At 46.2% G+C, this 12,962-nt stretch overlaps 12 non-coding genes across 12 annotated transcripts; all 12 read right to left on the bottom strand.

The window, feature by feature from the left end:
• Positions 1-475: 475 nt before the first annotated feature.
• Positions 476-547, bottom strand: trnae-cuc (transfer RNA glutamic acid (anticodon CUC)). The gene has a single exon. It is a non-coding gene; the product is annotated as a tRNA-Glu (tRNA).
• Positions 548-1,703: 1,156 nt separating this feature from the next.
• trnae-cuc (transfer RNA glutamic acid (anticodon CUC)) lies at positions 1,704-1,775 on the bottom strand. The gene has a single exon. It is a non-coding gene; the product is annotated as a tRNA-Glu (tRNA).
• A 2,277-nt stretch (positions 1,776-4,052) lies between these two features.
• trnae-cuc (transfer RNA glutamic acid (anticodon CUC)) lies at positions 4,053-4,124 on the bottom strand. Its single transcript has one exon. It is a non-coding gene; the product is annotated as a tRNA-Glu (tRNA).
• Positions 4,125-4,233: 109 nt separating this feature from the next.
• trnae-cuc (transfer RNA glutamic acid (anticodon CUC)) lies at positions 4,234-4,305 on the bottom strand. The gene has a single exon. It is a non-coding gene; the product is annotated as a tRNA-Glu (tRNA).
• A 1,164-nt stretch (positions 4,306-5,469) lies between these two features.
• Positions 5,470-5,541, bottom strand: trnae-cuc (transfer RNA glutamic acid (anticodon CUC)). Its single transcript has one exon. It is a non-coding gene; the product is annotated as a tRNA-Glu (tRNA).
• Positions 5,542-5,837: 296 nt separating this feature from the next.
• On the bottom strand, positions 5,838-5,909 carry trnae-cuc (transfer RNA glutamic acid (anticodon CUC)). Its single transcript has one exon. It is a non-coding gene; the product is annotated as a tRNA-Glu (tRNA).
• A 109-nt stretch (positions 5,910-6,018) lies between these two features.
• On the bottom strand, positions 6,019-6,090 carry trnae-cuc (transfer RNA glutamic acid (anticodon CUC)). The gene has a single exon. It is a non-coding gene; the product is annotated as a tRNA-Glu (tRNA).
• Positions 6,091-7,074: 984 nt separating this feature from the next.
• Positions 7,075-7,146, bottom strand: trnae-cuc (transfer RNA glutamic acid (anticodon CUC)). The gene has a single exon. It is a non-coding gene; the product is annotated as a tRNA-Glu (tRNA).
• Positions 7,147-7,255: 109 nt separating this feature from the next.
• Positions 7,256-7,327, bottom strand: trnae-cuc (transfer RNA glutamic acid (anticodon CUC)). The gene has a single exon. It is a non-coding gene; the product is annotated as a tRNA-Glu (tRNA).
• Positions 7,328-9,356: 2,029 nt separating this feature from the next.
• On the bottom strand, positions 9,357-9,428 carry trnae-cuc (transfer RNA glutamic acid (anticodon CUC)). Its single transcript has one exon. It is a non-coding gene; the product is annotated as a tRNA-Glu (tRNA).
• Positions 9,429-10,593: 1,165 nt separating this feature from the next.
• On the bottom strand, positions 10,594-10,665 carry trnae-cuc (transfer RNA glutamic acid (anticodon CUC)). The gene has a single exon. It is a non-coding gene; the product is annotated as a tRNA-Glu (tRNA).
• Positions 10,666-11,830: 1,165 nt separating this feature from the next.
• Positions 11,831-11,902, bottom strand: trnae-cuc (transfer RNA glutamic acid (anticodon CUC)). Its single transcript has one exon. It is a non-coding gene; the product is annotated as a tRNA-Glu (tRNA).
• Between the last annotated feature and the right edge of the window lie 1,060 nt (positions 11,903-12,962).

Genomic DNA, 12,962 nt, shown 5'->3' with positions numbered 1-12,962 from the left:
ACCCTACCCTTCAATTTCCAAACGCCTGAAGGTCCTCGCTCATCTGTAGAAACAATAGTACGCAAGTATAAACGCCATGGGACCACGCAGGAGTCATATCGCTCAGGAAGGAGACTCGTTCTGTCTCCTAGAGATGAACGTACTTTAGTAAAAATTGCAAATCCATCCCAGAACAACAGCAAAGGACCTTGTGAAGATGCTGGAGGAAACAGGTACAAAATGGTCTATATCCACAGGCAAACGAGTCCTATATCGAACAGGGGGAGGCACCAAGGCCGAAGAACACATCCCAACCGTGAAGCACAGCATCATGTTGTGGGGGTGCTTTGCTGCAGGAGGGTCTGGTGCACCACTAGAACACCTGGGAAGGACACTGCAGGGCAAATCAGTTTGCAATTTGAAGTGGTACATATGTGCGACAACCTACTAAATTCATAGTGACAGGTTGCACAAGTAAACAAGGAGCATAGACTATTTCCCTGACCGGGAATCGAACCCGGGCCGCGGCGGTGAGAGCGCCGAATCCTAACCACTAGACCACCAGGGAAGGGTACTAGAGTGAAAATCGGTTCCCAGTGTGAGCTGGTACATACAGTTGAAGTCGTAAGTTTCCATCCACTTAGGCTGGAGTCATTAAAACCTGTTTGTCAACCCCTCCACACATTTCTTGTTAACAAACTATAGTTTTGGCAGTCGGTTAGGACATCTACTTTGTGCATGACACAAGTAATTTTTCCAACAATTGTTTACAGACCGATTATTTCACTTATAATTCAGTGTATCACAAATCCAGTGGGTCAGAAGTTTACATACACTAAGTTGGCTGTGCCTTTAAACAGTTTGGAAAATTCCCGAAAATGATGTCATGGCTTAGAAGCTTAGAAGCTTCTGATAGGTGAATTGACATCCTTTGAGTCAATTGGAGGTGTACCTGTAGATGTATTTCAAGGCCTACCTTCAAACTCAGTGCCTCTTTGCTTGACTCCATGGGAAAACCAAAGGAAATCAGCCAAGACCTCAGAAAAAAAATGTAGACCTCCACAAATCTGGTTCATCCTTGGGAGCAATTTCCAAACGCCTGAAGGTACCTCGCTCATCTGTAGAAACAATAGTACGCAAGTATAAACACCATGGGACCACGCAGGAGTCATACCGCTCAGGAAGGAGACTCGTTCTGTCTCCTAGAGATGAACGTACTTTGGGTCGAAAAGTGCAAATCCATCCCAGAACAACAGCAAAGGACCTTGTGAAGATGCTGGAGGAAACAGGTACAAAATGGTCTATATCCACAGGCAAACGAGTCCTATATCGAACACAGCAAGCCGAAGAACACATCCCAACCGTGAAGCACAGTATCATGTTGTGGGGGTGCTTTGCTGCAGGAGGGTCTGGTGCACCACTAGAACACCTGGGAAGGACACTGCAGGGCAAATCAGTTTGCAATTTGAAGTGGTACATATGTGCGACAACCTACTAAATTCATAGTGACAGGTTGCACAAGTAAACAAGGAGCATAGACTATTTCCCTGACCGGGAATCGAACCCGGGCCGCAGCGGTGAGAGCGCCGAATCCTAACCACTAGACCACCAGGGAAGGGTCCTACAGTGCAAATTGGTTCCCAGTGTGAGCTGGTACATATGTGCGATAACCTTCCATATTCATAGTGACAGGTTGCACAAGTAAACATGTAGCAAAAGAGTAGTTCCCTGACCGGGAATCGAACCCGGGCCGCGGCGGTGAGAGCGCCGAATCCTAACCACTAGACCACCAGGGAAGGGTACTAGAGTGAAAATCGGTTCCCAGTGTGAGCTGGTACATACAGTTGAAGTCGTAAGTTTCCATCCACTTAGGCTGGAGTCATTAAAACCTGTTTGTCAACCCCTCCACACATTTCTTGTTAACAAACTATAGTTTTGGCAGTCGGTTAGGACATCTACTTTGTGCATGACACAAGTAATTTTTCCAACAATTGTTTACAGACCGATTATTTCACTTATAATTCAGTGTATCACAAATCCAGTGGGTCAGAAGTTTACATACACTAAGTTGGCTGTGCCTTTAAACAGTTTGGAAAATTCCCGAAAATGATGTCATGGCTTAGAAGCTTAGAAGCTTCTGATAGGTTAATTGACATCCTTTGAGTCAATTGGAGGTGTACCTGTAGATGTATTTCAAGGCCTACCTTCAAACTCAGTGCCTCTTTGCTTGACTCCATGGGAAAACCAAAGGAAATCAGCCAAGACCTCAGAAAAAAAATGTAGACCTCCACAAATCTGGTTCATCCTTGGGAGCAATTTCCAAACGCCTGAAGGTACCTCGCTCATCTGTAGAAACAATAGTACGCAAGTATAAACACCATGGGACCACGCAGGAGTCATACCGCTCAGGAAGGAGACTCGTTCTGTCTCCTAGAGATGAACGTACTTTGGGTCGAAAAGTGCAAATCCATCCCAGAACAACAGCAAAGGACCTTGTGAAGATGCTGGAGGAAACAGGTACAAAATGGTCTATATCCACAGGCAAACGAGTCCTATATCGAACAGGGGGAGGCTCCCAAGCCGAAGAACACATCCCAACCGTGAAGCACAGCATCATGTTGTGGGGGTGCTTTGCTGCAGGAGGGTCTGGTGCACCACTAGAACACCTGGGAAGGACACTGCAGGGCAAATCAGTTTGCAATTTGAAGTGGTACATATGTGCGACAACCTACTAAATTCATAGTGACAGGTTGCACAAGTAAACAAGGAGCATAGACTATTTCCCTGACCGGGAATCGAACCCGGGCCGCAGCGGTGAGAGCGCCGAATCCTAACCACTAGACCACCAGGGAAGGGTCCTACAGTGCAAATTGGTTCCCAGTGTGAGCTGGTACATATGTGCGATAACCTTCCATATTCATAGTGACAGGTTGCACAAGTAAACATGTAGCAAAAGAGTAGTTCCCTGACCGGGAATCGAACCCGACCACCAGGGAAGGGTCCGTGCAAATTGGTTCCCAGTGTGAGCTGGTGATATGTGCGATAACGTGACAGGTTGCACAAGTAAACATGTAGCTAACCACTAGACCACCAGGGAAGGGTACTAGAGTGAAAATCGGTTCCCAGTGTGAGCTGGTACATACAGTTGAAGTCGTAAGTTTCCATCCACTTAGGCTGGAGTCATTAAAACCTGTTTGTCAACCCCTCCACACATTTCTTGTTAACAAACTATAGTTTTGGCAGTCGGTTAGGACATCTACTTTGTGCATGACACAAGTAATTTTTCCAACAATTGTTTACAGACCGATTATTTCACTTATAATTCAGTGTATCACAAATCCAGTGGGTCAGAAGTTTACATACACTAAGTTGGCTGTGCCTTTAAACAGTTTGGAAAATTCCCGAAAATGATGTCATGGCTTAGAAGCTTAGAAGCTTCTGATAGGTTAATTGACATCCTTTGAGTCAATTGGAGGTGTACCTGTAGATGTATTTCAAGGCCTACCTTCAAACTCAGTGCCTCTTTGCTTGACTCCATGGGAAAACCAAAGGAAATCAGCCAAGACCTCAGAAAAAAAATGTAGACCTCCACAAATCTGGTTCATCCTTGGGAGCAATTTCCAAACGCCTGAAGGTACCTCGCTCATCTGTAGAAACAATAGTACGCAAGTATAAACACCATGGGACCACGCAGGAGTCATACCGCTCAGGAAGGAGACTCGTTCTGTCTCCTAGAGATGAACGTACTTTGGGTCGAAAAGTGCAAATCCATCCCAGAACAACAGCAAAGGACCTTGTGAAGATGCTGGAGGAAACAGGTACAAAATGGTCTATATCCACAGGCAAACGAGTCCTATATCGAACACAGGCAAGCCGAAGAACACATCCCAACCGTGAAGCACAGCATCATGTTGTGGGGGTGCTTTGCTGCAGGAGGGTCTGGTGCACCACTAGAACACCTGGGAAGGACACTGCAGGGCAAATCAGTTTGCAATTTGAAGTGGTACATATGTGCGACAACCTACTAAATTCATAGTGACAGGTTGCACAAGTAAACAAGGAGCATAGACTATTTCCCTGACCGGGAATCGAACCCGGGCCGCGGCGGTGAGAGCGCCGAATCCTAACCACTAGACCACCAGGGAAGGGTCCTACAGTGCAAATTGGTTCCCAGTGTGAGCTGGTACATATGTGCGATAACCTTCCATATTCATAGTGACAGGTTGCACAAGTAAACATGTAGCAAAAGAGTAGTTCCCTGACCGGGAATCGAACCCGGGCCGCGGCGGTGAGAGCGCCGAATCCTAACCACTAGACCACCAGGGAAGGGTACTAGAGTGAAAATCGGTTCCCAGTGTGAGCTGGTACATACAGTTGAAGTCGTAAGTTTCCATCCACTTAGGCTGGAGTCATTAAAACCTGTTTGTCAACCCCTCCACACATTTCTTGTTAACAAACTATAGTTTTGGCAGTCGGTTAGGACATCTACTTTGTGCATGACACAAGTAATTTTTCCAACAATTGTTTACAGACCGATTATTTCACTTATAATTCAGTGTATCACAAATCCAGTGGGTCAGAAGTTTACATACACTAAGTTGGCTGTGCCTTTAAACAGTTTGGAAAATTCCCGAAAATGATGTCATGGCTTAGAAGCTTAGAAGCTTCTGATAGGTTAATTGACATCCTTTGAGTCAATTGGAGGTGTACCTGTAGATGTATTTCAAGGCCTACCTTCAAACTCAGTGCCTCTTTGCTTGACTCCATGGGAAAACCAAAGGAAATCAGCCAAGACCTCAGAAAAAAAATGTAGACCTCCACAAATCTGGTTCATCCTTGGGAGCAATTTCCAAACGCCTGAAGGTACCTCGCTCATCTGTAGAAACAATAGTACGCAAGTATAAACACCATGGGACCACGCAGGAGTCATACCGCTCAGGAAGGAGACTCGTTCTGTCTCCTAGAGATGAACGTACTTTGGGTCGAAAAGTGCAAATCCATCCCAGAACAACAGCAAAGGACCTTGTGAAGATGCTGGAGGAAACAGGTACAAAATGGTCTATATCCACAGGCAAACGAGTCCTATATCGAACAGGGGGAGGCTCCCAAGCCGAAGAACACATCCCAACCGTGAAGCACAGCATCATGTTGTGGGGGTGCTTTGCTGCAGGAGGGTCTGGTGCACCACTAGAACACCTGGGAAGGACACTGCAGGGCAAATCAGTTTGCAATTTGAAGTGGTACATATGTGCGACAACCTACTAAATTCATAGTGACAGGTTGCACAAGTAAACAAGGAGCATAGACTATTTCCCTGACCGGGAATCGAACCCAGGCCGCAGCGGTGAGAGCGCCGAATCCTAACCACTAGACCACCAGGGAAGGGTCCTACAGTGCAAATTGGTTCCCAGTGTGAGCTGGTACATATGTGCGATAACCTTCCATATTCATAGTGACAGGTTGCACAAGAAACATGTAGCAAAAGAGTAGTTCCCTGACCGGGAATCGAACCCGGGCCGCGGCGGTGAGAGCGCCGAATCCTAACCACTAGACCACCAGGGAAGGGTCCTACAGTGCAAATGGTTCCCAGTGTGAGCTGGTAGGAAACAGGTACAAAATGGTCTATATCCACAGGCAAACTATATCGAACACAGCAAGCCGAAGAACACATCCCAACCGTGAAGCACAGCATCATGTTGTGGGGGTGCTTTGCTGCAGGAGGGTCTGGTGCACCACTAGAACACCTGGGAAGGACACTGCAGGGCAAATCAGTTTGCAATTTGAAGTGGTACATATGTGCGACAACCTACTAAATTCATAGTGACAGGTTGCACAAGTAAACAAGGAGCATAGACTATTTCCCTGACCGGGAATCGAACCCGGGCCGCGGCGGTGAGAGCGCCGAATCCTAACCACTAGACCACCAGGGAAGGGTCCTACAGTGCAAATTGGTTCCCAGTGTGAGCTGGTACATATGTGCGATAACCTTCCATATTCATAGTGACAGGTTGCACAAGTAAACATGTAGCAAAAGAGTAGTTCCCTGACCGGGAATCGAACCCGGGCCGCGGCGGTGAGAGCGCCGAATCCTAACCACTAGACCACCAGGGAAGGGTACTAGAGTGAAAATCGGTTCCCAGTGTGAGCTGGTACATACAGTTGAAGTCGTAAGTTTCCATCCACTTAGGCTGGAGTCATTAAAACCTGTTTGTCAACCCCTCCACACATTTCTTGTTAACAAACTATAGTTTTGGCAGTCGGTTAGGACATCTACTTTGTGCATGACACAAGTAATTTTTCCAACAATTGTTTACAGACCGATTATTTCACTTATAATTCAGTGTATCACAAATCCAGTGGGTCAGAAGTTTACATACACTAAGTTGGCTGTGCCTTTAAACAGTTTGGAAAATTCCCGAAAATGATGTCATGGCTTAGAAGCTTAGAAGCTTCTGATAGGTTAATTGACATCCTTTGAGTCAATTGGAGGTGTACCTGTAGATGTATTTCAAGGCCTACCTTCAAACTCAGTGCCTCTTTGCTTGACTCCATGGGAAAACCAAAGGAAATCAGCCAAGACCTCAGAAAAAAAATGTAGACCTCCACAAATCTGGTTCATCCTTGGGAGCAATTTCCAAACGCCTGAAGGTACCTCGCTCATCTGTAGAAACAATAGTACGCAAGTATAAACACCATGGGACCACGCAGGAGTCATACCGCTCAGGAAGGAGACTCGTTCTGTCTCCTAGAGATGAACGTACTTTGGGTCGAAAAGTGCAAATCCATCCCAGAACAACAGCAAAGGACCTTGTGAAGATGCTGGAGGAAACAGGTACAAAATGGTCTATATCCACAGGCAAACGAGTCCTATATCGAACAGGGGGAGGCTCCCAAGCCGAAGAACACATCCCAACCGTGAAGCACAGCATCATGTTGTGGGGGTGCTTTGCTGCAGGAGGGTCTGGTGCACCACTAGAACACCTGGGAAGGACACTGCAGGGCAAATCAGTTTGCAATTTGAAGTGGTACATATGTGCGACAACCTACTAAATTCATAGTGACAGGTTGCACAAGTAAACAAGGAGCATAGACTATTTCCCTGACCGGGAATCGAACCCGGGCCGCGGCGGTGAGAGCGCCGAATCCTAACCACTAGACCACCAGGGAAGGGTCCTACAGTGCAAATTGGTTCCCAGTGTGAGCTGGTACATATGTGCGATAACCTTCCATATTCATAGTGACAGGTTGCACAAGTAAACATGTAGCAAAAGAGTAGTTCCCTGACCGGGAATCGAACCCGGGCCGCGGCGGTGAGAGCGCCGAATCCTAACCACTAGACCACCAGGGAAGGGTACTAGAGTGAAAATCGGTTCCCAGTGTGAGCTGGTACATACAGTTGAAGTCGTAAGTTTCCATCCACTTAGGCTGGAGTCATTAAAACCTGTTTGTCAACCCCTCCACACATTTCTTGTTAACAAACTATAGTTTTGGCAGTCGGTTAGGACATCTACTTTGTGCATGACACAAGTAATTTTTCCAACAATTGTTTACAGACCGATTATTTCACTTATAATTCAGTGTATCACAAATCCAGTGGGTCAGAAGTTTACATACACTAAGTTGGCTGTGCCTTTAAACAGTTTGGAAAATTTCCCAAAATGATGTCATGGCTTAGAAGCTTAGACCTTCTGATAGGTTAATTGACATCCTTTGAGTCAATTGGAGGTGTACCTGTAGATGTATTTCAAGGCCTACCTTCAAACTCAGTGCCTCTTTGCTTGACTCCATGGGAAAACCAAAGGAAATCAGCCAAGACCTCAGAAAAAAAATGTAGACCTCCACAAATCTGGTTCATCCTTGGGAGCAATTTCCAAATGCCTGAAGGTACCTCGCTCATCTGTAGAAACAATAGTACGCAAGTATAAACACCATGGGACCACGCAGGAGTCATACCGCTCAGGAAGGAGACTCGTTCTGTCTCCTAGAGATGAACGTACTTTGGGTCGAAAAGTGCAAATCCATCCCAGAACAACAGCAAAGGACCTTGTGAAGATGCTGGAGGAAACAGGTACAAAATGGTCTATATCCACAGGCAAACGAGTCCTATATCGAACACAGCAAGCCGAAGAACACATCCCAACCGTGAAGCACAGCATCATGTTGTGGGGGTGCTTTGCTGCAGGAGGGTCTGGTGCACCACTAGAACACCTGGGAAGGACACTGCAGGGCAAATCAGTTTGCAATTTGAAGTGGTACATATGTGCGACAACCTACTAAATTCGTAGTGACAGGTTGCACAAGTAAACATGTAGCAAAGGAGTAGTCCCTGACCGGGAATCGAACCCGGGCCACGGCAGTGAGAGCGCCGAACAACCACTAGACCACCAGGGAAGGGTACTAGAGTGAAAATCGGTTCCCAGTGTGGAGCTGGTACATACAGTTGAAGTCGTAAGTTTCCATCCACTTAGGCTGGAGTCATTAAAACCTGTTTGTCAACCCCTCCACACATTTCTTGTTAACAAACTATATATTTTGGCAGTCGGTTAGGACATCTACTTTGTGCATGACACAAGTAATTTTTCCAACAATTGTTTACAGACCGATTATTTCACTTATAATTCAGTGTATCACAAATCCAGTGGGTCAGAAGTTTACATACACTAAGTTGGCTGTGCCTTTAAACAGTTTGGAAAATTCCCGAAAATGATGTCATGGCTTAGAAGCTTAGAAGCTTCTGATAGGTTAATTGACATCCTTTGAGTCAATTGGAGGTGTACCTGTAGATGTATTTCAAGGCCTACCTTCAAACTCAGTGCCTCTTTGCTTGACTCCATGGGAAAACCAAAGGAAATCAGCCAAGACCTCAGAAAAAAAATGTAGACCTCCACAAATCTGGTTCATCCTTGGGAGCAATTTCCAAACGCCTGAAGGTACCTCGCTCATCTGTAGAAACAATAGTACGCAAGTATAAACACCATGGGACCACGCAGGAGTCATACCGCTCAGGAAGGAGACTCGTTCTGTCTCCTAGAGATGAACGTACTTTGGGTCGAAAAGTGCAAATCCATCCCAGAACAACAGCAAAGGACCTTGTGAAGATGCTGGAGGAAACAGGTACAAAATGGTCTATATCCACAGGCAAACGAGTCCTATATCGAACAGGGGGAGGCTCCCAAGCCGAAGAACACATCCCAACCGTGAAGCACAGCATCATGTTGTGGGGGTGCTTTGCTGCAGGAGGGTCTGGTGCACCACTAGAACACCTGGGAAGGACACTGCAGGGCAAATCAGTTTGCAATTTGAAGTGGTACATATGTGCGACAACCTACTAAATTCATAGTGACAGGTTGCACAAGTAAACAAGGAGCATAGACTATTTCCCTGACCGGGAATCGAACCCGGGCCGCGGCGGTGAGAGCGCCGAATCCTAACCACTAGACCACCAGGGAAGGGTACTAGAGTGAAAATCGGTTCCCAGTGTGAGCTGGTACATACAGTTGAAGTCGTAAGTTTCCATCCACTTAGGCTGGAGTCATTAAAACCTGTTTGTCAACCCCTCCACACATTTCTTGTTAACAAACTATAGTTTTGGCAGTCGGTTAGGACATCTACTTTGTGCATGACACAAGTAATTTTTCCAACAATTGTTTACAGACCGATTATTTCACTTATAATTCAGTGTATCACAAATCCAGTGGGTCAGAAGTTTACATACACTAAGTTGGCTGTGCCTTTAAACAGTTTGGAAAATTCCCGAAAATGATGTCATGGCTTAGAAGCTTAGAAGCTTCTGATAGGTTAATTGACATCCTTTGAGTCAATTGGAGGTGTACCTGTAGATGTATTTCAAGGCCTACCTTCAAACTCAGTGCCTCTTTGCTTGACTCCATGGGAAAACCAAAGGAAATCAGCCAAGACCTCAGAAAAAAAATGTAGACCTCCACAAATCTGGTTCATCCTTGGGAGCAATTTCCAAACGCCTGAAGGTACCTCGCTCATCTGTAGAAACAATAGTACGCAAGTATAAACACCATGGGACCACGCAGGAGTCATACCGCTCAGGAAGGAGACTCGTTCTGTCTCCTAGAGATGAACGTACTTTGGGTCGAAAAGTGCAAATCCATCCCAGAACAACAGCAAAGGACCTTGTGAAGATGCTGGAGGAAACAGGTACAAAATGGTCTATATCCACAGGCAAACGAGTCCTATATCGAACAGGGGGAGGCTCCCAAGCCGAAGAACACATCCCAACCGTGAAGCACAGCATCATGTTGTGGGGGTGCTTTGCTGCAGGAGGGTCTGGTGCACCACTAGAACACCTGGGAAGGACACTGCAGGGCAAATCAGTTTGCAATTTGAAGTGGTACATATGTGCGACAACCTACTAAATTCATAGTGACAGGTTGCACAAGTAAACAAGGAGCATAGACTATTTCCCTGACCGGGAATCGAACCCGGGCCGCAGCGGTGAGAGCGCCGAATCCTAACCACTAGACCACCAGGGAAGGGTCCTACAGTGCAAATTGGTTCCCAGTGTGAGCTGGTACATATGTGCGATAACCTTCCATATTCATAGTGACAGGTTGCACAAGTAAACATGTAGCAAAAGAGTAGTTCCCTGACCGGGAATCGAACCCGGGCCGCGGCGGTGAGAGCGCCGAATCCTAACCACTAGACCACCAGGGAAGGGTACTAGAGTGAAAATCGGTTCCCAGTGTGAGCTGGTACATACAGTTGAAGTCGTAAGTTTCCATCCACTTAGGCTGGAGTCATTAAAACCTGTTTGTCAACCCCTCCACACATTTCTTGTTAACAAACTATAGTTTTGGCAGTCGGTTAGGACATCTACTTTGTGCATGACACAAGTAATTTTTCCAACAATTGTTTACAGACCGATTATTTCACTTATAATTCAGTGTATCACAAATCCAGTGGGTCAGAAGTTTACATACACTAAGTTGGCTGTGCCTTTAAACAGTTTGGAAAATTCCCGAAAATGATGTCATGGCTTAGAAGCTTAGAAGCTTCTGATAGGTTAATTGACATCCTTTGAGTCAATTGGAGGTGTACCTGTAGATGTATTTCAAGGCCTACCTTCAAACTCAGTGCCTCTTTGCTTGACTCCATGGGAAAACCAAAGGAAATCAGCCAAGACCTCAGAAAAAAAATGTAGACCTCCACAAATCTGGTTCATCCTTGGGAGCAATTTCCAAACGCCTGAAGGTACCTCGCTCATCTGTAGAAACAATAGTACGCAAGTATAAACACCATGGGACCACGCAGGAGTCATACCGCTCAGGAAGGAGACTCGTTCTGTCTCCTAGAGATGAACGTACTTTGGGTCGAAAAGTGCAAATCCATCCCAGAACAACAGCAAAGGACCTTGTGAAGATGCTGGAGGAAACAGGTACAAAATGGTCTATATCCACAGGCAAACGAGTCCTATATCGAACAGGGGGAGGCTCCCAAGCCGAAGAACACATCCCAACCGTGAAGCACAGCATCATGTTGTGGGGGTGCTTTGCTGCAGGAGGGTCTGGTGCACCACTAGAACACCTGGGAAGGACACTGCAGGGCAAATCAGTTTGCAATTTGAAGTGGTACATATGTGCGACAACCTACTAAATTCATAGTGACAGGTTGCACAAGTAAACAAGGAGCATAGACTATTTCCCTGACCGGGAATCGAACCCGGGCCGCAGCGGTGAGAGCGCCGAATCCTAACCACTAGACCACCAGGGAAGGGTCCTACAGTGCAAATTGGTTCCCAGTGTGAGCTGGTACATATGTGCGATAACCTTCCATATTCATAGTGACAGGTTGCACAAGTAAACATGTAGCAAAAGAGTAGTTCCCTGACCGGGAATCGAACCCGGGCCGCGGCGGTGAGAGCGCCGAATCCTAACCACTAGACCACCAGGGAAGGGTACTAGAGTGAAAATCGGTTCCCAGTGTGAGCTGGTACATACAGTTGAAGTCGTAAGTTTCCATCCACTTAGGCTGGAGTCATTAAAACCTGTTTGTCAACCCCTCCACACATTTCTTGTTAACAAACTATAGTTTTGGCAGTCGGTTAGGACATCTACTTTGTGCATGACACAAGTAATTTTTCCAACAATTGTTTACAGACCGATTATTTCACTTATAATTCAGTGTATCACAAATCCAGTGGGTCAGAAGTTTACATACACTAAGTTGGCTGTGCCTTTAAACAGTTTGGAAAATTCCCGAAAATGATGTCATGGCTTAGAAGCTTAGAAGTTTCTGATAGGTTAATTGACATCCTTTGAGTCAATTGGAGGTGTACCTGTAGATGTATTTCAAGGCCTACCTTCAAACTCAGTGCCTCTTTGCTTGACTCCATGGGAAAACCAAAGGAAATCAGCCAAGACCTCAGAAAAAAAATGTAGACCTCCACAAATCTGGTTCATCCTTGGGAGCAATTTCCAAACGCCTGAAGGTACCTCGCTCATCTGTAGAAACAATACACGCAGGAGTCATACCGCTCAGGAAGGAGACTCGTTCTGTCTCCTAGAGATGAACGTACTTTGGGTCGAAAAGTGCAAATCCATCCCAGAACAACAGCAAAGGACCTTGTGAAGATGCTGGAGGAAACAGGTACAAAATGGTCTATATCCACAGGCAAACAAGTCCTATATCGAACACAGCTCCCAAGCCGAAGAACACATCCCAACCGTGAAGCACAGCATCATGTTGTGGGGGTGCTTTGCTGCAGGAGGGTCTGGTGCACCACTAGAACACCTGGGAAGGACACTGCAGGGCAAATCAGTTTGCAATTTGAAGTGGTACATATGTGCGACAACCTACTAAATTCATAGTGACAGGTTGCACAAGTAAACAAGGAGCATAGACTATTTCCCTGACCGGGAATCGAACCTGAGGCCGCGGCGGTGAGAGCGCCGAATCCTAACCACTAGACCACCAGGGAAGGGTCCTACAGTGCAAATTGGTTCCCAGTGTGA

This window comes from Oncorhynchus clarkii, unplaced genomic scaffold (genome assembly GCF_045791955.1).
Source record: "Oncorhynchus clarkii lewisi isolate Uvic-CL-2024 unplaced genomic scaffold, UVic_Ocla_1.0 unplaced_contig_2107_pilon_pilon, whole genome shotgun sequence".
Taxonomy (NCBI): domain Eukaryota; kingdom Metazoa; phylum Chordata; class Actinopteri; order Salmoniformes; family Salmonidae; genus Oncorhynchus; species Oncorhynchus clarkii.
This window is presented reverse-complemented; position numbering and strand designations above follow the sequence as displayed.